General features: G+C 42.0%; 1 protein-coding gene across 1 annotated transcript in view; it reads left to right on the top strand.

Annotated features, from left to right (window-relative positions):
* Positions 1 to 25,980, top strand: part of COLEC12 (collectin subfamily member 12) — a 134,904-nt gene that overhangs the window by 36,310 nt on the left and 72,614 nt on the right. The window lies entirely within an intron of this gene.

The raw sequence follows: 25,980 nt of genomic DNA, 5'->3' as shown, positions 1-25,980 counted from the left end.
TGCATTTTGAAACTCAGCGGTATCCCACGAGTGTATTAAATCTGCAGTGTGCTGATCTGTTTCCTGTCTTTGTTATGATTTCTTCTCTGTAACCGAATAGCCCTTATGAGCACCAGTGGATGGGAGTTATCTTGACTACAGCTGTGTCAGCAGGGCCAGTGGCTCTTGGCTTTCACTTCCTCTGCTTGCCTTTACGAAGTAAGGCTTAGAGAACCCCAGTGGGGTTTTTGTTAATTTGCCAGGTTTGATCTCTTCTAAGTTGGCTTCAGAATCATTCGACACTTGCACACATTCCACTTTCCAAAACACTTCATTTATTGGTTTAAAACTCTGTTAGAGGCAATGAGTGGGCTCAGGGACAACCACAAGCATGGCAACCCAAAAACCTCCAGAATTACAAGTAGATCACGTTACCATAATGAGTCCCAGGATTACAAAAACAGAGTAGTGAAGCAGACTAAGAACCAGTACATTTTTCCTACTTTTGTTTTGACCATTCTTTCTACACTCCCCCCCAGCCCCACAAAATAAAAACATTCATTTGAGTAGAAATTGCTTTTTTAAAAAACATGCAAGTCGTATTTTGTATATGTTGATATATTATTGTGTCATAAAAACTATATAAACTACAAAATGTTGGATCATATGTATATTTTAATGGCAAAAATTGTATCTTAAAATATTAATGTTTTTATATAATATAGAAAGTGTGAGTCATAAATGAACTCTCCGAGCACCATACTCCTTTCCCCTTATGTAAGGAGTCAAACCATTCCAAAACATTTCTACTACTTACCTGGGGTCCAACAGATTACAGGGAAGATATCATATCAGGTGCTGCTCCTTGCCTCCCTGCCAGAAGATTTGATTAGCTCTCCAGAGCTAAGTTTTGCAGTGCAGAGCCAGCTCATTGGCTGAGAGTGTCAGCTAAAGCACTGGCCATAGGTGGCACTGGCCACAGCGGATCCCAGGTTAGAAATCAAACCATTAGCTAACAGTTTGACTACTTACATTGTACCATAGCCAGTTGTTATGGTGCTTAGAATGTTCTTTGAATTGTAATTATGTTGGAATTGTATGTGTTTTGTAATGATTTTCGGATAGGGATATTGAAGAGAAAGATCTCTCTACCATCCCTCACATTAAAATCCACATAATTCAAGTCCTTTATTTTTACAGTCAGGTTAGACAGAATAATAGGGATATTTTAATTTTCACCTTTGTGTCCTGTCTGTTAAAACTATTCATCCACTTATATAAACACATTTAGGCATGTTTTAAAATAGTGCAATTGCAGAAGGTTGTGAAAGCACATAAATCATTTGTAAAAGCAGTATAAATTTGGTGGCGTATATAGTGTATACATCATGAAAGGCGGATGAGGAAATACACTCACAATGACATCTAGCTCTAGGTGTTATGAAGAAAGTGATTTATTCTTCACTTTAAAAAATTGTTTAAAACAGCATTGTAACCTGAGAGTTTCTTTGCATTCCTTTTGCAAGGACCCCTAAAGTGACATTTCTGCATCCAAGTGTCACCCGGCAGGAGATTGGAAAGCTTGTTCTAATTAGTGAAGGCTCCATGGTGGCTTCCATGGTGAGTCCTTCTGATTTATGTCTCTTTACAGTTCCAGGTGGACAAAGCTACCAGGACTATTGGTGTAGTGTAACGCACGCATGGAAGTACTGATCAGGGGTCTGTGGGAGATCTAATGAAACTGGGACCCTCCATTGATTTTCTCACATATGCTCAATGAGGTGCATGACAATATATGGTAGTAATTTGCACCTGATGTGGAATTAGTTAACTAATCACAGTGGTCCCTTTGGGATCACAATCAATTATTATTTTTTTTATTTTAACTAAAATTAATTCAAAAAAGTGTTAATCTCTGACCCATGTGTTTCTCCAATATATTAACATTTTCAAGAACCGTTTCCATTATAAGCCAGTCTAGACTATAGATGTTTTGAAAATAAACTGTCAAAATAAAGCACTAATATTTTGTCATATTTATCATTTTTAATTTAAAGAGGCATTGTGTTTCCATTGATTATCTGTCACCGGCATGCTATGTGTACTGACAACAGACGCTGAATATACACAGATTTAACAATAGCTAGCCAAGAACACTTGTGGCGCTACATTTCGTAGCAAAGGGCTTTAACTCTTTATGTGCAAATCGAAACGCTGCACATACAGGTTTCCAGCACCATGACCACTTTAAATCACTAAAGTGGTCATGTTGATTGGATCCTTTAAGTGCAAGAGAGTAAAAGTTATCAGATTAATTTGTATATATTTAAATAATTAAAATAAAATAAAGCAAAAAAATGATATATTGCCAAAAGCACAGAATCTAGGAGTAAAGGTAAAAGACTTGATACTCATAATAAAAATAAATCACTTTATGCTGTCACCCTCCTGGGTAGGCAATACTGGAAGGGACAAAGTCCAAACACACTCTATAAACAACTGCACTCCAAGACCCTCGCTTTGTATGGTAATGCTTGATTTCCATGCTTTGCATTCAAGTAAGTACTAGCATCCCAGGGGAAGTTACAATAGTTTGTTAATCAATCCATAGTCAGCAATGGCCACAGGACTAGAAAATCACAGAAATCTAGAACAGTGAAATGCTGGAGTACAAAACAATCATCAAAAATACTTGATCAGAAGACTCAAGTATCCCTAGAAAAATGCTGGGATTCATAAGGCTAAAAACTCCAGTAACCTCACGCAATTCACCAGCATTTCTTCTTCCTAATAGCATTATAGTTATTTTACTCGCAATGTGAGTCAGAAGAGAGACCTACGGTACATAGAAAAGCTTAAAAATAATCTCATATTTGGGACTTTAATTAAAATCAGAGAGGTTTAGTCACTAAACCAGAATTGTGGATAATTGACAACAAATGTTTTGTTCTAAAACTTGCCATATCTTGTAAATTGTCCCGGTTAAGCAAAAAAACCATAGCTGAAATAGAGTTACTGTTTTATACCTTCAGACAATTGCTTCCCCAGTAAGTAATAGTACCGTGACTGTGAAGAACATTAGCTGAACATAAACATTTTTTTAACCTGTTGGGATTTTAGGAAAATAGTTTTCAAATTGGTTAAAAGGATATGATGAAACCCGCTCCCACCCCCCCCCTCCCCTCCGCACCCCCCCCCAAAAAAAAAAAAAAAAAGATCTAATTCTTCATGTAAAATAAAGCAGTTTTTTGAGGTTTCCCAGGCAGGAAGTAAAAACTATATTTTTTGTTTTGAGGAAGTTCTCAGAAGAATCTAGTACACTGCCTAGGACAGGACTAACTAGACCAGGTTTCAAAATACTTAATAAAACTGCCTTATAGGAAACATTTCATCAGTAACCACAGCATGTATGGAGCAGTAGTTGGCTCTGCCTTACAATCTTTTAATATTTTTAAAAAAATACACTGCTCAGCCACAACCTTAAAACCACCACTGACAGGTAATAAAATGGCAAGGGGTGGGATATGTCAGGCAGCAAGTGAACAGTCAGTTTTTGAATTTGGGGGGTGTTCATTGTATGCAGTAGTTAGTACCTACCAAAAGTGGTGCAAAGAAAGACAACCAGTGACCCTTCATCAAGGTCCTGGGCGCCCAAGGCTCATTGATGCACATCAGAAGCGAAGGCTAACTGTATGTTGTGATCACACAAAAGAGCTACTGTAACTCAAATACTTGAAAAACATAATGCCGGCCATGATAGAATAGCATCAGAACACACAGTGCATCACAGTTTTCAACATGTGGCATAGCTACAGACCAGCCGAATGCTCATGATGACCTCTTACAAAAGCACCTTCAATGGGGTCATCAGCACCAGAACTGAATCATGGAGCAATGGAAGAAGATTGCTTGGTGTGATTAATCACATATCATTCAATCATATACAATCATATAGATCAGGTGGATGGCCGGGTGGGTGTGCATCATATACCTGGGGATGAGATGGCAGCAGGATACTCTGTAGGACGAAAGCAGGAGGGCAGATACAGTGTTATGTTCTGGGCAATGTTCTGCTGGGAAATCTTGGGTCCTGGCATTCATGTGGATATTACTTTGACACGTGCCCCCTACCTATAAATTGTTGCAGACCACGTATACTCTTTCATGGCAATGATGTTCCCTGATGGCAGTGGCCTCTTTCAGCAGGATAATGCATCCTGCCACACTGCAAAAAATGTTCAGGAATAGTTTGAGGAACATGACAAAGAGTTTAAGATGTTGCCTTGGCCTCTAAATTCTCAAGATCTCAATCCTATTGGGATGTGCTAGAACAACAAATTTGATTAAGTGAATGCCCCACCTCCCAAGTTGCAGCAATTAAAGGATCTACTGCTAATTTCTTGGTTACAGATACTACAAGACAAGTTCATATGTCTTGTTGAGTCCATGCCTTGACTCATCAGAGCTTTTTTGGCTGCATGAGGGGGACCTAAACAATATTAATAAGGTGGTTTTAATGTTGTGGCGGATCAGTATAGAGTCGAGCATCACAATAGATATACTGAATACATGAGTACCTTATATATATTATATTAACACCACACATGGCCTGGAAAGTGATAGAACAATGTGATGTTTTCCTGTTAGGCCTTAATCATGCATTACCTCCTTTTAATTCCTGATTCCCTTGTGGGAAGCCACCCATTCTCTATTCTGCCTTCTGCATTTTCATGTTGGGAGTTGCAGTCCATTTGTCAATTTCCCCCCCACATTAGCCTGCTTCGTTTGGCTTCATAGGGGTTCCATCTAACGGCTCCTTCTTGTGAAGCAATATTGCAGCACCAGCGATTCTTCCCTCTGTAGTACTGCTGCATAGTTTGTTATCTATAATATCTTCCCAGGTTCAACCCTATTTAATGTATAAATGGATTGTGGGTTCCTTATCCCAAATGCATAACTTTGCATTTATCTGTATTGTATCTCATGTGCCCCTTGCCTACCTGATCCCCCAATTTATCCATATTACTCTGTAGAGGAAGTACCGTATATACTCGAGTATAAGCCGACCCGAATATAAGCCGAGGCCCCTAATTTTAACCCAAAAAACTGGGAAAACTTATTGACTGGAGTATAAGACTAGGGTGGGAAATGCAGCAGCTACTGGTAAATTTCTAAATAAAATTAGATCCTAAAAAAATTATATTAATTGAATTATGAATGCAGTGTGTGTGTGTGTATGAATGCAGTGTGTGTATGAATGCAGTGTGTGTGTGTATGAATGCAGTGTGTGTATGAGTGCAGTGTGCAGGGGCGGACTGAGAACCCTCAGGGCCCCCGGGCAAAATAAATCAAGGGCCCCCTTACAGGCCCCACCCATACTCCGCAGCAAGCGCCACCCATGTCCCGCCTCCATGCACCGCCTCCAGCCACACCCTACACAATCTTTAGACACAAGGAACAAAAGTGCAATAATCCCTTCAAGGCCCCAGTAGAGACTACAATTGAGGGCTAATGGGCCATGGAGGGGGGTCTTTCTAGCAGAGGCTATCTCAGTGTCCTTTAGAGAGTGTGTTAGAAAGAATCCCCTCCAGGCCCTATTAGAGACTACAATGGAGTCTAACAGGCTTGGAAGGGGGTCTTTCTAACAGAGGCCATCTCAGTGTCCCTGCTGGAAACAGTCGCCTCCAGGCCCCAGTAGAGACTACAATTGAGGGCTAATGGGCCATGGAGGGGGGGAGCATTCTAGCAGAGGCTATCTCAGTGTCCTTTAGAGAGTGTGTTAGAAAGAATTTCCTCCAGGTCCCATTAGAGACTACAATGGAGTCTAATGGGGCCTGGAGGGGGGTCTCTCCAACACTCTGGTTCCTATTCACAATATAGCAACACAACATAGCTGATACCTAGGCCAAGTTGGCTCCTCTTACCTTAATTACTGTTGCTGGCTGGCAGTCTGTGAGCTTGCTGGAAGGCTGTGGGCTTACTGGCTGCGGCTGGCAGGCTGTGGGCTTGCTGGCAGGCTGTGGGCTTGCTGGCTACTGCCGGCAGGCTGTGGGCTTGCTGGCTGCGGCTGGCAGGCTGTGGGCTTGCTGGAAGGCTGTGGGCTTACTGGCTGCGGCTGGCAGGCTGTGTGCTTGCTGGCAGGCTGTGGGCTTACTGGCTACTACCGGCAGGCTGTGGGCTTGCTGGCTGCGGCTGGCAGGCTGTGGGCTTGCTGGCTGCGGCTGGCAGGCTGTGGCTTGCTGGCTGCGGTTGGCAGGCTGTGGGGTTGCTGGCTTTAAGCCTAACTGGTGGCCTGTAGGCTGGCTGGCTGTCTACTGGCCAGCCTGTGGGCTGGCTGGCCTGTGGGTTGGCTGGCTTGCTGGCTACTGGGGCACTCGTAGATTATTTAAAGAAATAATCCATGCACAATAACCACTACTACTCTGTGTAGTCGTTATGGTGCCAGGAGGGCCGGGCCCCCCTCCCAGAGTAAGTAGTCAAACCGTTTAAGAACAGTTTGACAACTTACCTGGGGTCTGCTGGGATATGAGGCTGTAGTAGGGTATAGGAGCAGTGGTGCAATGTGTAAGGGGTGCAGTCTGTGTGAAAGGTTCAGTGTGTGTGAGGGGGTGTAGTGTGTGAATGTGTAGGGTGTGTGGGGCAATGTGTGTACGAGGGGGCTGTGTATGTGTGTGGCAATGTTAGTATGGGGGGCTGTGTGTGTATGGGTGGGCAGTGTATGTGTGTGTGTGTGAGGAAATGTGTGTAAATGTGTATGGTGTGTGTGGGGGCAGTGTGTGTGTATGGGGTGTGTGTGTATGGGGGGCAGTGTGTGAATGTGTATGGTGTGGGGGCAGTGTGTTTATGGGGCTAAAGTTCACTCTCACCACTGCGACCACCAGGAATACCTGGTGGTCACAGTGTTGAGAGTGAACTCTAGCCCGTAGCTCCAGGGCTAGAGTTTACTCTTGCAAGAGCCGTAACCGCGGCAACGATCTGTGCTCGCGCAAGAAGGACCCAGAGGAGCTGCAGGCTGAGCTCCCGGGTCCTCTCTTCCTCCCTCCCCTGCCGGCTGCCCGCACGGTGCCTGCGGACAGGGGAGGGGGCAATTGCCCTCCTCTTACTCCCCCCTCCCCCTCTTCTTACCCCCCCTCCCCCTCTTCTTACCCCCTTCTTACTCCCACTCTCTTCTTACCCCCATTCTTACTCTCCCCTCTTCTTACTCCCCCCTCCCCCTCTCCTTACTCCCCCTTCTTACTCTCCCCATCTTCTTACTCCCCCTCCCCCTCTTCTTACTCCCACCTCTTCTTACTCCCACCTCTTCTTACTCCTCCCTCTTCTTACTCCCCCCTCTTCTTACCCCCTCCCCGCTCTTCTTACCCCCCTCCCCCCTCTTCTTACTCCTCCTTCCTCTTTTTACTCCCCCCTCCCCTCTTCTTACCCCCTTTACTCCCCCCTCTCTTCTTAATCTCCCCTCTTCTTACCCCCTCCCCCCTCTTCTTACTCTCCCCTCCCCCTCTTCTTACTCCCCCCTTCCTCTTTTACTCCCCCTCTTCTTACTCCCCCCTCCCTTCTTACCCCCTCTCTCTCTTCTTACCCCCTCCCTCTTCTTACCCCCTCTCCCTCTTCTTACCCCCCTCTCTTCTTACCCCCTCCCTCTCTCTTCTTACCCCCCTCCCTCTCTCTTTTTACCCCCCTCCCTCTCTCTTTTTACCCCACTCCCTCTCTCTTTTTACCCCCCCTCCCTCTCTCTTTTAACCCCCCCTCTCTCTTTTAACCTCCCCTCTCTCTTTGAACCTCCCCTCCCTCTCTCTTTTAACCCCCCTCCCTCTTTTAACCCTCCTCCCTCTCTCTTTTAACCCCCTCCCTCTTTTAAACCCCCCTCCCTCTTTTAACCCCCCCTCTCTCTTTTAACCCATCTCTTTTAACAATCCCCCCCTCTCTTTTAACCCCCCTCCCTCTCTCTTTTTACCCCCTCTTTTAACCCCCCTCCCTCTCTCTTTTAACCCCCCCTCCCTCTCCCTCCCTCTCTCTTTTAACCCCCCCTCCCTCTCTCTTTTAACCCCCCCTCCCTCTCTCTTTTAACCCCTCTCCCTCTCTCTTTTATCCCCCCCTCCCTCTCTCTTTTAACCCCCCTCCCTCTCTCTTTTAACCCCCCCTCCCTCTCTCTTTTAACCCCCCTCCCTCTCTCTTTTAACCCCCCCCTCTCTCTTTTAGCTCCCCCCCCCTCCCCTCCCTCCCTCTCTCTTTTAACTCCCCCCCCTCCCCTCCCTCTCTCTTTTAACTCCCCCCCCCTCCCCTCCCTCTTTTTACCCCCTCCCCGTAGCGTGGCCGAGAGGCTCTGCGTCCGCGGTGCCGACCGGATTGATAGGAAGGTGCACACACACTGAGTGTGCACCTTCCTGTCAGTCCGGCCGGGTACAGGAAACAGAAACTCCTGTTCCGCGCGGAACAGGAGTTTCTGTTTCCTGTACCCGGCCGGACTGACAGGAAGGTGCACACTCAGTGTGTGTGCACCTTCCTATAACTCCGGCCGGCACCGCGGACGCAGAGCAGCTCGGCCACGCTACGGGGAGGGGAGGTGAGAAGCTGCAGCCGCCTGAGCGCTCTTAAGAGAGCGCTCAGGCGGCTGCAGCATTTAAAGGGGCGGCCGGGCCCCCTGATGGCGGGCCCCCCTCCCGGCCGGGCCCTCGGACCATGTCCGAAGTGCCCGACCGGTCAGTCCGCCCATGGCAGTGTGTGTGTATGAATGCAGTGTGTGTGTGTGTGTGTGTATGAATGCAGTGTGTGTATGAATGCAGTGTGTGTATGAGTGCAGTGTGTGTATGAATGCAGTGTGTGTATGAGTGCAGTGTGTGTATGAGTGCAGTGTGTGTGTATGAGTGCAGTGTGTGTATGAGTGCAGTGTGTGTGTATGAGTGCAGTGTGTGTGTGTATGAGTGCAGTGTGTGTGTATGAGTGCAGTGTGTGTATGAGTGCAGTGTGTGTGTGTGAGTGCAGTGTGTATGAGTGCAGTGTGTGTGTATGAGTGCAGTGTGTGTGTATGAGTGCAGTGTGTGTATGAGTGCAGTGTGTGTGTGTGAGTGCAGTGTGTATGAGTGCAGTGTGTGTGTATGAGTGCAGTGTGTGTGTATGAGTGCAGTGTGTGTATGAGTGCAGTGTGTGTGTATGAGTGCAGTGTGTGTGTATGAGTGCAGTGTGTGTATGAGTGCAGTGTGTGTGTATGAGTGCAGTGTGTATATGAGTGCAGTGTGTATGAGTGCAGTGTGTATGTCTGAGTGCAGTGTGTGTGTGTATGAGTGCAGTGTGTGTGTATATGAGTGCAGTGTGTGTGTGTGTGTATGAGTGCAGTGTGTGTGTATATGAGTGCAGTGTGTTTGTGTGTGTTGCAGAGCCTTGGTGGGGGGTAGGCATTTTTATTATTATTTTTTAAGTATTATTATTTTATTATTATTTACATTTTTTTCGTCCCCCCTCCCTGCTTGATACATGGCTGGGAGGGGGGCTCTCACTCCCTGGTGGTCCAGTGGCATTGGCAGTTCAGTGGAAGAGGGCTGGCAGGAAGCTCTTACTTACCTCTCCTGCAGCTCCTGTCAGCTCCCTTCTCCTCCGTGCCGGTCCGGTCAGCTCCCAGTGTAAGTCTCGCTGCCGCGCTATGACCCCGCGGCTCTCACAAGACTTTCACTGGGAGCTGACCGGAACGGCGCGGAGGAGAAGGGAGCTGACAGGAGCTGCAGGAGAGGTAAGTAAATGCTCTCTGCCAGCACCCCTTCTACACAGCCCCTTGTCTGTATTATGGCAATGTAAATTGCCATAATACAGACATTAACTCCAGTATAAGTCGAGTTGGAGTTTTTCAGCACAAAAAATGTGCTGAAAAACTCGACTTATACTCGAGTAAATACGGTATGTCACTGTAAGCTCGTTTGAGCAGGATCCTCCTCAACCTATTGTTTTTGTAATTGTCTCATTTATTGTTAAATCTTCCCCTCTTATAATATTTAAAGTGCTACAGAATATGTTGGCGCTATATAAATGCTGATGATAATAATAATAATAATATTAATGTTCAGACTGTATTATCTTACCTAGTTTTGAGCCATCTGCAAACACTGACAAATGGATTTCAATGCCCACTTTAGGATAATTTATAAAGAGATTAAAGAGAAATGTACCCAATGAAGAACCCCGAGGCACTCTACTTTTGTAAAAACTGGAACAATTTACAACTATTCTCTGCACTCTATCTTTATACCAGAATTCTATCCTAGAACATGATTTTTCATCTGCACCAACTGATTTTAGTTTAGTAGAAACCTAGAAATATAATTGTATTTTTAGTAATTCCTGTTCTGTTACCTGAGACATGGGGTTAACTTATTAGGGATAGAGGCTTCTATAGAGAATAATGGGAACTGTTCGCTGCTACTTGGCAACTGGCTTTAAGTAATGGTAGCCATTCATTTCCTGTACCTATTGGTGAAATATTGCAGTTGGTAATTTGGTGCTAGTAGTGATAGGCATTTTAGTAAGTGAGACAACATTGTAAAAATGGCAATTCCTTTCTTTGGAGCAGGCTTCCCCAAACTTCGGCCCTTCAGATGTTGCTGAACTACAACTCCCATGATTCTATGAATGCAATAGATAGGGTGAGAATCATGGGAGTTGTAGTTCAGCAACATCTGGAGGGCCGAAGTTTGGGGAAGCCTGCAGAGTTCTTGATGGAAACACCTAATTGTGGTATACGTGATTTACATTTATTTTTGAGAATTTGTTTACTGCATGGAAAAATTTATCATTTTAACACATTAGAATTATACCCAGCAGTCATTTTAAAGTTTGTTTGCTACAGCAACACATTTGCAATCATTCAGTGGAATCCCATAGATCACTTCTTTTTAAATTATACTCTATAAATTAATTTTAGTTTGTGTCTCTTTGAGGTTGTGTGCCTGATATTTTTGTCTGAATCGTGTGTTACACTATTAAGAGAAAAATAAACATAGCTATTTGCCTTTTAATAACTAACACAGCCTGGATAGCTTATTTTCATAAATATATTCAAAAGCACTCAGTGTGCCTGGACATCAAACAAGTGCAAGCTGGGAACTTTCAGCCAAGATGACAGGATACATAAAATATGCCATTGATTTAGCAGTCTCAAAAACTAGAAACACAGAATATCTTAAATTCAATATGTACTGACCAATCCTGACCACAGTACTCCATGTTTTACCAAAAAGGTTTGTGTGGAAGGTCCAGAACCCAGGTCCAGAAAGAACCTAACCAGTCCAAAAGACTTTTGGCAAATTTAGCACAAACACCCCAATGTGGTCAAGGTTTTTTTTTGTTGTTGTTTGTTTTTTCTCCCCCTATTTTTATTTTCTTTAGCAGCAGTGTATAAACATTGCATTTTGTTGCATCCTTAGCTGAGAGCTATGCATACGTCTAGCTACATTGGTTTAATATTTTCTAATAGTATTTCAGATAGGAAACCCAATTTGAATGTAGATGCATATTAAGTAAAAAAAAACATTTTAGTACTGATTGTGGCACACTTTGTGGTGCTTTGAGACACATCATTGTGCCATGGCAGGCTGATTGAAAACCACTGGTCTAGCACACAGTTCCCTTCCTGGCCTGCTTATCCCTGATATCAAACATCTGTATTATATTCGGATACTTTTTACATTTTCATATAAGGTGACTATATATTAGAATAACACGCCAACAACCATAACCACTACAGTTCACTGCAGTGGTTATGCTGGCAAGACTTCCCTGGCATTCTCCCTGTGTAATTTGTCACACTGTTTTTAGAACAGTTTAACAAGTTAGCTTGGTCCCATTGGGCACCTGCACTTGCAGGGCTGTGCTCACTGTCTGTAAGCATCAGCTGAGCACTCCTGAGTCAATTAGTGCAGTCCTGTATAACCTGTGATTTAGCTCTAAGAAAATACCCAGCAATTTGCGGAGGAGAAGACCGGATGTGCCACGGGCGCCTGGAGAAATGATGGAAATTTTTTAATCTTTCAAAAAGTTACACTGTGAAGGTTCTAGAGTGGCTCTATAACCAGTACAGCAGAATGTAGAGGTTATGCTGCAGAGTGTTTCCTAAAACACTCTATCACATGTGTCTTTTTCTAGCTAGCAAACCAAAATACTGAGTGATGTGTGTTGCGTATGAGTGTGGTGGCTGTACGTGTGGTAGCTGAGTGAGATGTAAATGTTTTGGCTATCTATGAGGTGGCTGCATGTAGGATATATCTGTCAGTCAACTTGTGATATGTGTTGATAACGTAGAGACTAAATAGGATAAGGGATATGGGCTGTAGTGTATGGTAGTTAGGGGCTGATTTAAGGCAGGGGGCAAGAGCTGTAGTCTGGGGGATGGGAGTGGGGAGATAGGGTCTTAAGGGCAAGTATAAAAAAAAGAAAATGTCTTAATTACAAAAACCTAAACTAAAGTTTATTCCTCTCTCCCTGGAATTTACCATCACAGGGAGGTCACTGATCCCTGGTGGTCAGTTGCGAGATGCATCTTGTCTGTGCCCCCAATTAGGCACTGTGGAAAGTATTAGAGCATTGCCATGATAACCTACAGCAACAATTTATGTAGTTGAAGGAGCAGATAACTTGGTCTGTACCCGCAAAAGGCCATTGAGGGAGAATCTCTCGACTGGCCATCAAGGGGCCTGCCAGGAGATACTTTGATCTACCCTTTCAGCTTTGATCTACCCCATACTTTGTACATATGATAATATTCTTTCTTTATAAAATAGAAAAAGAGTAAACAATAATTGTTTTTCATAGTATGCACCATTCAAATAGATTAGTGTAACATGGTGAATACATTAGCAGTCCAAAAAGTGTGTTCTCATCTGGGATTAAAATATTGCTTACACCCACATGCAGCTTGACTAATGACGTGCTTGATGTGTTTTGTGTTCCAGTTTATTGCTGTGTGTTCAGTATAATGTTTTTTTATTCTTTATTTTTGAGGATGATATCAGAATTTGTCACATACTGTTTTCACAACATGTTTTGCCCATACATTTTACTGTTTTATGTAAAGGACATTTAGAGGAGAGAACTTGTGAAAAAAAAGAAGAAAAAAGCATATATCATTACATTTTCTTTTAGAACATTCCATATGAAACTCGACAATAACATGAATCGAGCACTTTTAAATGAACAGGTTTTCAGTATACTTTATCCAGTCTCTAACTTCAGCTATTTCATCCTTGATGCATTCTTCTCTTATTAATGGAGGATCCTAGTGCTCCTCTGCAGTCGATCAAGCTGTTCAGGTGATCTCATATATTAGATATTAGTGCGGTGTAAGTGACGGAGACCTACACCTATAAGTGGAGCGCTCAAACACATATATTGCTTACTAAACGTTGTCTCATTCAATGGTACAATGTGGGGTACATGTCAAATAAAATACAGAAAGATACAATATAGTGCAGATGGTACTTAAAGTGGCTTTGCAATGATTATAATAGTGTCATAATGGATTGTACACTCACATTTCAGGGAGCTTGTACATAGAAAACACTTGCTCTGTATTAAGGCTTGTGTGTTTTTTATGGTAGCACCACCCTTCTACTTCGACTTGGTGAAATTCTCGAAAATATAAAAAGAGAGCAGACCAATGTGTAGATTTGTAGCGATAAAAACACAGATATGTGTTAGTAAATGTGGTGCTCACCTGGTCCTGAGCCTATGGATCCCGGCTCTAGGTATATAGGTTTTGTGCCAATTTGGATGGGGATGGCACTACCCCTATGAAGATTCCTTAGAGGCTCCAAAAAAGGACTTGAGTGAGGTCTTAAATGAAAATGACAAATTTATTGGTGTAAAATCAATATAAAAACAAATGTTGTAAAAAGTCCTTAATAAAAGGCCAATATGCGTTTCACTCTCAAACAGAGCTTCTTCAGACAGCTGTAATGTTGGTCCTCTGAATCTTCCATTTTAAATGTCTCTTGGGTCTTCCCCTTTAATGAGCTAAATGCATTTTGTCCAATCATAGTCAAGTTTAGATCTTGCTTGTGTAGGAGGTTATGTGTGTGTGCCTTTAATAGGTTGTGTCTATTGGCGCCTTTATTTGCTATTCTTTTCATTGGTGGGCAGTGTTGGTTGGCGGAAGTGCTTTCACTTCGTCCGGGTGGTTGGCGGAAGTGACGTCACGTAACCACGTGATCGCCACTTAGCCGCCGCCCGGAACCTCCCAACCACTCCGACCCTGCCGCGCATCTCCCATGCGTGCAGGTCGGAGGGAGGGGATTAGGGTGTAGGAGGGAGTGGTCTGCGGGCGTGTCAGTGCATCACGCCCCTAAGGCGTGGCGCCACGTCCCTTGGCTCCTCCCCCTCCAAAATAATAAACAAATGATGGAAATAGCAAAATATATACATAAAGGCATAAAGATAATAATAGCAAAAGAATTATATAGTGATAATGCTAGATGCAATAAAGTATCAAAAAGGTTTACATAATGTAAATATAGTGAAAATATAGTTAGTGATTCTAACAATATTTAGAGCATCCATTAAAGGAGTTCCTCTTCACCCTCAACATAGAGCCTCGTCTCATGTGTGGAGGGGACAGCTATATTCATTCTGGGGATTTCTATAATCACTATATTCCCTTGGATTACAACATTTGCTCTTGTAAGAGCAGCCTGCATTACTCTCTGGGCTAGGAAAGGTCTGCCCACTGGAAGCTGGATCCTGGCCTTGGGTCCAGGGTTGGTGGAGGACAATGTGACCCCAACCATGCTGTAATGCTGGCTGTTGGGTTTACGGTGGTCATGGTGTCTGGTGGAGTGCTTAGGAGTACTCGGTGTTGCTAGGAAGCAGCGATTGGCAGAGGCACTCAGACGGGTGCCAGGTGGTCTGTAACAGGAGCGTAATGAGCCAATAAATGTTTCGAAAAATATGTACATAATATAAATATTATGTATTAATTTTACATTACCCTGTAAACCACCATTTCATGAATCAATTGATAAAAAGTAACTTATAACATGAAAAAGGGGAGGAGTAGTAAAGCTATATTTATATAATATATATATTTAAAAAATATATATGATATAAAAACATATAACTTCATATGTTTTATTGTTCCTCAAGTCTTCCCCCTATTGGCCACTTCTCACTTGATCTGTGAATAAAATTAACATTTAGTGACTTTCCCCTAGCCATCAATCATATTTTTCACATCAATCCTCTCTTTTTTTTGTGCCAGGGACAGACATCAGAATCACAAATCAAAACGAACATGTTTGTCCATGCATATTTAAAGGACCACTATAGGCACTCAATGGGAGTGGTGTGGGTGCCAGGTCCCTCTAGTTTTAACCCTGCAGCTGAAAACATAGAAGTTTCAGAGAAACTGCTATGTTTCACTGAGGGTTAATCCAGCCTCTAGTAGCTGTCTCACTGACAGCCGCTAGAGGCGCTTCCGCGATTCTCACTGTGAAAATCACAGTGAGAAGATGCTGGACGTCCATAGGAAAGCATTGAGTAATGCTTTCCTATGGGCTGTTTAAATGCGCACTTGGCTCTTGCTGCGCATGCGCATTCAAAGCTGATGTGGGCAGGGGGAGGAGAGGTCACCAGCACAGAGGGAGTCCGGCGCTGGAGAAAGGTAAGTGGTTGAATGTGTTTTAACCCCTACAGCCCAGCAGGAGGGGTGCCCTGAGGGTGAGGGGGACCTAATGACCCTATAGTGCCAGGACTATACTATAGTGATCCTTTAATGTGGTTCATGATTCAACTACATTTTGGTTCACTGTTCCAGAATTCAATCACCCAATTGGCCCAAATTTGGACAAATGCAGTTCCTAATGAAACAAACCTCCAAGTCTAGTTGATTTATCGAAACATTTCTGAAGCCATTGCCTTGTGTAAGGTGATAAATTATTGTTAAAGAATAACCAGTGCTGTAAAATCTGGATCTGTTGGTCGGTTTAGCAGGACTTGAGTCTGTAAACCTTTGGATTTCATTTTGTATAGGTGGGTCCACATTCCTTTTTAATATTCTTTGCCTGGGATCCTGTTGATGACATTAAAAACCATGTATGCTTATCATCATGTTCTGGGTGACATCTCGTTGTTTGGTTGCCCTTTAATACTTGAAATCACTCAGTCTTGGTTCATAGCAAGTGTAAGTCCTAGTAAAAGGCAGGACTGTCTATTAGATATTAACCACCTGCACTGCAAGATGTAAGTTGAAAAGCTAATAATTTGCAAATTAACAATTTTTGAAACTGATGATCCACTTTAAAAAATCCATACATTTCTCAATGCTCTGTTGATTAACGTCAAGTTATTTTTTGGCAAGAAATCTGCCTTATTTAAAAGTATGAATAATAATGGTGACAAGGTTGTACTAAGGCGTTACCGTACATATTTCCAGCTTAATTTCTCGGTTCCCAGTGGTATTACATTTTCTGTGGTTAAGTCTTAAATTCATATATTAATTAGTCATACATCACAACCTTTTTCTACCGTAGTGTTCATGAGTTAGTGCTAATTTTGCATTCTTTATTTATTTATTTATTTATTTATTTGTTTTGCAACTTTACATTTTTTTAGCAATCACCCAGTTTGCTGAGGATGTGAAAATATTTTATTTAAAAAGTCTGGCTAATGTCGACATAATTGACTTTACCACCATTAATTCACAGAGAGGCAGTATATTGCACAACGCTGTGCAATCTAAAATCAGAGCATCATGTGACTGATTTTTTGTTTGCTGGATCAGCACTTGGGGTAATGTAGAAATTTGCTTCTGTTGATAGACTTAGGTATAGCAGATACAGCCTCAAAAGAATGGTTGTCAGTGACTATGGTTATGACCCAGAAAATGAGTCTGACCAGATAAAGCTTAGTTTGTACTGTCATTGAGTTCCCAATAAAGAAAATACCACATACCTTGGCGTAACCTCTATGAATGCAATTTGCAACAAGTTAGCCCCACCGGGTAGCAATCAATCTATTTCATCAAACATATCAAGTCCAAATTACTGAATGACACTAGTGAGTTTAATATGTGAGTTGGCCTTTAGAATCCCATTAGCTTGCCTGATAAAAATGACTACACGTAGATGGTATTTTTGAAAAGAAATTATGTATCTTTCTGTTTTTAAGAATAATTTGTTGGAATTATAAAATAATGGAATTGAATAGGCTGTCAGGAATAAATGTATTTACTTATTGTTTCATATCTAGTCCCAGAGATTTAAAGCAGAATTCTATGAGATTGTTGTTTGGATATCCTAATCTTGAATACACCTGTGAACCGAGTGGACTGACATGTGTTAGTTGTCCTCTCTGATCTTCACTACATTGTCCTCAGGTCCATTTTTGAGCTAAACAGAATATGTATCTTAGCATTTGGTACTGTGACAAACCCAGCCCTACTCAATGAATATTCTTATGGATAATGACATTGTCAAGTGATTTTACTCAGGTAAGAGACATGTATTCTCAAGATAGCTATGAAGAAAGGTTAACAAATGTAAACCTCTTTAGTTTAGAAAAACGGCACCTCAGAGGGGATACGATACAATACAAACCATTATCTGGAAATCTATTCACAAACCGGACTATACATAGGACACAAGGTCCTGCGTTTAGACTAGAAGAAGCTTTAGAACAGGACACTGATATTAATGTAACAATATGTTGTTGTGGCATTCATAAACTGTCTGAGAATATTCTGCTAAAGTCTGTTATGATAGTGTATGTCAGTGGGGTGAGGCTACTACTATTTGTATACCTTTTATACATCAGTGTTGGACTCATCCCTGGGAATCTAGTAAGGAAGCAGCCAGTATCATATCATATCTAAGATGACAACATCATCTATTGCACTGTTCCCCACTCACATATTTTGCCAGCAGAAGCACAGTGTTCTGCTCTCTTGCATTTTTTTGTGAAATTGGCAATCTCCCTTTATCCCTTGGATATTCCTTGGCCATTATCTCCACCTTACCCATCACTGCTGGTAGTTCTACAACTTAAGTGAAAATACTGGCACATATTGTGGACTTTTTACGATACCACTAGGCACCACTATATGCTAGCCTGGTTTCATGCCAGTGACTTTTATGCAGCAATACGAGTCTAATCGTGACAACTATATTCCTCTCAAATCCAAGTTGTTGTTTTAAAAAAAAAAAGAAAAAAAAAGTTTTTTTAATCAGTTCCAGTATTTTGCAAAAAAAAGCTTGTTTTAGTGATCAGCTTGGAAGCTTTACACTTAGTCTGTGATATTCTAAGTGTCTGGAAGGCGAGCTGATAACTGCTTAGACAGTGGAAACAGAAGCCTAATCCTGACATTTAGTGGTAGATGCCTCAGTGGGAAGACTCAGCACTGACACATGTCTAACATAAAGTATTGCTAGAATGCTGAACAGTCTATCATAGCAGCAGTACTATGAATACATTTAACCTTTAAAGGAACACTAGTCACCAGTAAAACTTTACCTTACTGAAGCAGTTTTGGTGTATAGATCATGCCCCTGCAGTATCAGTGCTCAGTTCTCTGACATTTAGGAGTTAAATTACTTTGTTTGTGCAACACTAGTCACACCCCCTGCATGTGACTTACACAGCCTTCCCGAACACTTCCTGTTAAGAGAGATCTTATGTCTAAACTTCCTTTATTGCACATTCCATTTCATTTAGAATTTTCTATCTCCTGCTCTTTTCATAGCCTTCTAGACCTTACATGAGCCTCCTGTTTCTGATGAAAGTTAAATTTACAGAGCAGGAGATAAAAACTTCTAACGTAAGTGTGCCACAATGTGATATAGCAAGTGTGTGTTTTAGTGTTCATTTATTTAGTTGTATGTGATCTTAGAACAACAATGCCATTATCACGGTGAGTTGTGTGTGCCTAAGGTAATTTCTGTGACACAATACATCTGAAAATGGCATTTTGTAAGTCTTATCATCTACTTTCTGATTATTGTTGTATTTATGAACCGAGGTTCAGTATATAAATAGAACCTACAACTATCATCTGGCTTCTTATGGAAGTAGTTTCAAGTTTTCAAACAGTTGCCTAATCTAGGAAGCTAAAGCTATGACAAATTGTTATACACGGGCGTTTCCACACCAGAAATAGAGATACAGTAGTGTTGGCATACTTTAACGTTGCAGTCTTTCCTTGGCCAATTGTTTTGCCCAAACTGCAGAAATAATCGTTCAAGAACTATGCATACATTATTTTATGTTCATAGAAGTTCTGCCATGTGATAATTAAGCAAACAAGCAGATGCCTATTATTCTACGTGTCTGCAAACGCACCATGCTCTGCCAAATTTCAGAAAATTATTATTTCATAGTTTTGCTTGACAAAATGTGCTCCATGCCATGTGGCACGAGAAGATGGTGGCAGCTCATGAAGAATACATGATTATATTTTTATATAGCTTTATTTATGATATGCTATTGCAAGTAATTTTCTTTCTAAGTTTTCTGAAGGGACTGCATTTTCCACTTAAGAAATACAATTGTTCACAGAGAAATAAAAAAAACCTTTTGATTGTCTAAATTAAAACATGCAGTCTTGTGCTCTGTTCAATGCACTTGAAAAGAGATTTTGGCATCCCTTCATTTTATGTGTTCAGCACAATGGAATTATAAGAAAATAAAGATTTTCTTTGAAAATATAATGAAGGCATTGGCTTGCTTAATAACTTAATCTGGCTAATAATGCCTTTATACTTCTCCAGTCTTTATAGAGGCTTTTTTTCAACAATATTTGATATTAGACATACATTAAATAGTTGGAATGCAATATAACTTCATTTAATTTGTATAGAATTAGCATGATTATTTTCTAAAGTCAGGATTCAAATGTTTTTCAGGTCTGCTATATTGACCTTAGATTTGAAAGTGACTTTGAATCCACCTTGAATTCTAATTTTAGTCAATAGCCCGGTAAGTGTTAGTCCCCCATGCCATGGACATTACTCATACCACCCAAGCAGCAGAAAATACTGGTTAGTTTTGCATTATATTATTGATCATTAGGAACCTCTAAATGACAAATAAACCCAATTAGGCTGGATAAACAGACAAAACAAGCATGATTTGTATTTTTAAATGTCCTTTAAATGAAAACCTATTTTTATATATTTGTTTTTTTCACATGAAGACTTATTCTTGATGTTTTACCTTTAGAATAATACCGCAGTGTGATTAGACTGATTCATTAGAAAGTAATCATTCTTAATATTCCCCTTTCCATTTTGTAATAGGCCACTTTGAGCTGCTATTAAATATTTTGTTTGTAGCGAAAAAACACACGACAGGTGGTCATTCTACGAGAGATGTAGGCCAACAGGTAGCCCTGCAGGTCTTAACCCTACTCACACCCCTAAAATTAGACCTATTTGTCCAGTTGAAATGTTGGAAAGTATGTAGAGTCCTATATTGAAACCAAAATTACTTGAAAACCAAATGGAACATGTGCACAAATGAATGAGGTACTGAGATAGTTCCTGCTTTTTATTTGCAAACCCCCTAAGACACAAGATGACACAAGGTTTAGGAATTACACCTGTATTACCTTGTTAAATCTCCCCCATTGTTTCACTCTGTTATCAAGTTGTTAACTTGTACATACTTTACACATGGAACATTTATCTACTCAGTAGTTTCTTCTGTAGCTAATAAACTAATAATTGAAGATTGCTACAGAACGTGCTATATATAACGTGCTATATATACTAAATGTGAAGTAGGTCATATCTGGAGCAGACGTGCCTAAAAGCTATATCCCTAGATGTTTTAAACTCTACAGCTTTATGATGCTTTGCCATTCTGAAGGAGGGAGGGGGGGGAGGGGGCGGGCCGGGCCGCCATGTTGAACAGTCGCACGATAGTGCAGCTCCTGCAATATCTCCCAGGTTTAACACAAAAACTCGACCTTATACTTACCTGGCAGCGACTGGCAACAGCAAATCAGTGCAAGTAGTCACCCTGGTTCCAAGGAGAGGCTTGCTGTGAAGTTTTAGTCCCTTGGAGGGGCGCTCTCCGTCGTCCACGATGGAGGACGCTCGAGCGGTGAGTGGGGTGGACGGCCACTGCCCAGCTATCCTGCCCACCAGCGGTGTGAGCAAAGCGCGGGACTAGGAGGGTCTGGCCCTGTCCCCCCCCCTCTGGGTCGGTGGGGGTGATCCTGGTCCCCACCCTGGGCCTGCCAGTGTGCAGAAGTACCGGCGCTCCAAGCTGCGGCAGAGCTACCCCTAAACGCGGAGGCCGCACCCAAAAAATGGTGGAGACCGCATGGCGAGCCACCCAAGCATGAAGGAAGGCGGACGCACCTGCCACACACTGTCAGCGAGCCAATATGAGAGGCAAGGAAACCGGCAAGCACCTGAACAGACCCAACCTGGGACCAGCCAAACCGAGGCGAAGAAGCCGGGGCCACGCTGAACCACTGAAGGCAGCAATACAAGCGGCTGGCAGAGGTCGACACCTACGAGCTACCACCAAAGCACAACCAACTACACTCACGGAATGTGAACCTGCGGGGAGGGACGGGACCCCGGCAACGAACTCGTACACGCTGATCCTATCAGATAGCCGCTCAGAAACCGAGATCCATAGACCGACAGCCCGCGGCGGCGAGAACACACTGGGGAGACAATAAGGCTGCGGCACTGGACTGAATCGCAGGTACAACAGCGGCAATATTACCCTGCCACTCAACCGGACTGCAACTCACACGACAGTCCCCGGGCTCTTGTCCCTCTGCCAACAATATAACACCTGGGTGGGTCTCATGTCATGCAGTCCTGGACTTTCATCTTGCTGGTATGGGGTGGGCCTGGGGTGGAAAACCTCAAACATGTTTGATGCTCACATTTTTGTTTCATTAATTTAAGCGTAATGGCCCTTTATCTCGTTGGATTACTTCTATCTCAGGGAATACCTATTTCAAGGGGTCATAGACCTTGTCAGCTCTAGAGGCAGCATCATAGCACTTTTGTTTAAGCACCTAGGAGACTGCAATCAGGGCCTAGATATGTTATCACAGCATGTAAACCATGGAGACCACAGGGCTAGCCAGAATCTAGACTACTCAATAATATGACATATAAGCTACTACTAAATAATAAATAAGCTACTGCTAAATAATACTACTAAATAATGTGACATATAACTGTATCCATGCATGTTTAGTTAATACTCTACACGTAATAGACGCTACATCGAGAATAACAGTGTTGAACGCAAACTAACCATTAAATTGTGCACGTACTAACATACCCCTTGTTATACATGTTTATGACAAAGCTTGGGGAGTGCCGTTGGGGTACCCCATGCGCGTTGTTCCTGCAATTGCACTGCAAAAATAAAAAATATAAAAAAAAAGTTTTATTCTCCGAATGTGTCTTTATGAGATTAAGGCAGAGCATCTTTACGGTAAACACTTGTTGGAATTAGAGGGTCACAATCCATGAATAATCCTCTGAAATTACGCAAACACAAAAGTCCATCTGAACTTACCAAAAAAATGAGGAAAACTCTTTCTCTCTTGCTAGTTGGAATGTGTACAGCAATTGTCAATGGGATTTATGGAAAACAATGGATAAACAAACCATCAGTACAAACAGGATTCCTGGCAAACATTCAAAAATGTAATAATGTAATCTTTTAAAAGGTTTAATGAATCTTGTTCTCTCTTTTTTTTTCTATAAAAAGTACACAAACTCATTGCTGTACTTTTTCTATTGCACCAAAACAACTTTAGCTTAATAAAGTGTTTTTTTTTGTGTATAGATCATGCCCCTGCTGTCACACTGCTCAATTGTCTGCCATTTAGAAGCTAACCTGCTTTATTTTTATGTATTTATTTATTTTACAAAACAAATTATAAGGTTTATTGTACATGCACACCAAAACATGAGTGACAAAACTCGAGAATGCACAACATTTTATGTACACTGCAAGAACATATGTAGTTTTATTTATTTATAAATTTTTTATTGAGTATATTGCATTATTCAAAGAAATCATTAATGGCACAGCATACAACAGTTTAGTAGTACAAAGTGTGCCTTTAGGTAATGCTATATCTACACTTCTGGGTTACATTACAGTATTGTGCATGACAGATGTGTATAACAAATCTTACACTACCACAGGAAAAACATGACAATACATACATATACATAATAAATCATAATAACAATGAATGGAGTAATTGTGGTGCAAGCGGTATCTAGGAGTTCAGTCTGTTTGAACCATATAAAAATAATAGATAGAGAGGTCATTTCAGTGTGACCCCTCTTAGAAGTTTTTATGGTAGATTTACACAACTGAGGGCACCCCAGCCTTTCGGTTGGCCCTCCAGCCGTAGCGCTCTATGTGCCCTATCCAACCACACTTTGTCGGGAGGTTTGGCCAGGATTAAATTAAATAAGTCCGTCAGCGTAGACGTGAGATTTTCTTGGTCTTGCTCCGGTATCCCCTTAATGCAGAGGTTATTTTGCCTCCCGCAGTTGTCTATATCGTCCATGGATCTGTGCAGGTATGATAGGTAGGAGATGTGGGACTTTAGGAAGGATTGCAGTTGATGTATTTGAGTCTGCAGATAGTCCCTATCATCCTCTAGTTTGCTCACTCTGTCGCCTACATGGTGGATGTTCCTCCTGATGGCGTCCAGTTTGTGTTGAAAGGATCGCTCCAGCTTCACCAGCATGTTTGCATTATCGCCTTTGGTAAGTAGATTTTTGAGTATCTCCTGGAGGTCGACATCTGCAGAATGTGTCGAGTGCTCGGATCCTCCCGGGCTTGACGGTGCTGAACCTTCTTGCGGGGAAGTCGGTGCCATCTTGTGGCCCGATGGGCCTGGTTGGGAGTCCGTATTGTCGCGGAAAAACTTCAACAAAGCTCCTGATTTGCTGGCAGAAGTCTTTGCAGTAGTTTGTTGAGCTGCCTGTGATTTTTTGGGGTGTCTGTTTGTATTTCGGAAGTCACAGATGGCAGAATTAGAGCTGCAATGTAAACATTGCAGTTCTATGGAACTGCAATGTTTAACATTGCAGCGCTAAGTGCAAAAGGGTCACAACACACTCAGTTCGCTGAAGTGGTCTGGGTGCCTACAGTATCCCTTTAAAGTTCAATTCACAAATCAAAAAATAAGAACTTGTAAACCAAACATTCCACACTGATTGAAAATGAAACCTTTTTTTCATGTTTAAATACCTTTCCTGGTTAAATAAGTTATTATTATGTAGACTGTGCGATTCACAGCAGGCAGAGGTGTGGCTAGGGCTGCTTAAACAGAAACAAAAGTGAATTAGCACCAACATGGCAGAGAATCGAGCAGTGACATTTCAGGGGCATGGTCTATCTATACACTAAAACTGCTTCATTATTGTCTTGGTTTTTGGAGTATCCCTTTAAATGATTATACAAAAGGCTCCTACAATAATTGTTCATTTTCCTTATAGGTAGGAAATGTAAGCAGGACTCAATACTGTGACCTCAGGTGGAAACAGTAACAGAAAACACATCAAGTAGGATAAACTCATATATACACGTGCTGTAGTTCAATCTACTGAAGTTTGTTAATCACAATCATTATATGATGATCACTAATTATGCTGCTCCAACACTGCATTTTACCATGTTTATCATCATGTAATGCGACAGTTTGTGATGTTAGACTTCCCCTTCTTGTTTTTAATTGTCTATTCATTCATGACTGCTGACCCAAATACCAAACCCGTTACCCCCAATAACGACATGACACCTGATTGTTGGGTAAGGGCAACAACCACAGCTTTATTAAACTTTAACACAGCAAGCATTTCCACCAGTCAGCTGTTGGGGTGACTACAGACTACAGTGGTGACAACAGACAGATACTCCAAGTCTTTATCCAGAGTTCGTACAGCCTGCCTTCGGCCATCAGCCCTAGCAGGCTGCGACTCCCCAAATCCTTTTCGTGCATTACGTGCGCTGGCCAGGAACTCCGCCATAGCTGTGACAAAACAAGAACAGAAACAAAGAACACCACAAGCCAGAAACCATCACATAGCATAGGAAGCCGGGGAGGGCGGGCGGGAAACTGTTCCAGACTGCTCCTTCTGCACTGGTGAGTCCCTCCCATCTGCTCTCCTTCATATATCCCACCATATAGGCAACAATGTATCCCTCATACTCCCACCTTCCTTGCAGTGCAGGGGATATCTTTCTTTTTTTTCTTTTTTTTTTTTTTTACTGTTAATTTATTGTTAGCGTGCAGAAGCTTACCTATTAGGTTTACAAACTGTTTAAAAAAAAAAAAAAAATTCAAAAGGATTCTGTCTGTCTACTGAACAGCATTATGCAGTTTGGGAACTCATGGCCACTACATTCTTCTGCAATGCTCTTACCACGAGGTAAGATGACTTTCCTCTGAAAATAAAAGTTTTAAAATAAGTTTAATTTACCTTAATCCAGCACTGGGCAAAGCTCCCGGAGATGCTCAACACGCCCCCCCTGTGATGTCATGGGAGTCACGCAGAGATTCAATAAAAGACTTCTCAGAGAGAAGCATTTGATTGGACGATTTAACCAGCTCAGAGCACATGTGCGCATTCTGAGTCGGTGATGGGAGGATGAGAGGGAGTGGTAAGGGAAAGAAGGAGGAGAGAGAGCTGGAAAAAAATAGCCATGGGGAAAGGAGGTGGAAGGGCTGCAGTAAAGGAGGGAGGGGAGACACAAGCTTTCCTTTGCAGGGAGAAGCAGAAAATGCTTGTCGGTAGTGTATAGCATAAATTTAAAAAAAATCTAAATATTACAAACTTAAAATATGTTTCATAATATTAAATACTTCTAGAAGTTTATCCAAACATATTAAAGCATTTGAAAAGCTCATCCAACAATATTAACTTAATATTAATTATATTAACTCTGTAACTCTGTTGGATATTTGACTCTAAGAGTTGTAAATTCTCTATTAAGCTGAGTTTGGTGTGCCACAAATAGCCCCGATATATC

This window comes from Pelobates fuscus, chromosome 4 (genome assembly GCF_036172605.1).
Source record: "Pelobates fuscus isolate aPelFus1 chromosome 4, aPelFus1.pri, whole genome shotgun sequence".
Taxonomy (NCBI): Eukaryota; Metazoa; Chordata; class Amphibia; order Anura; family Pelobatidae; genus Pelobates; species Pelobates fuscus.
This window is presented reverse-complemented; position numbering and strand designations above follow the sequence as displayed.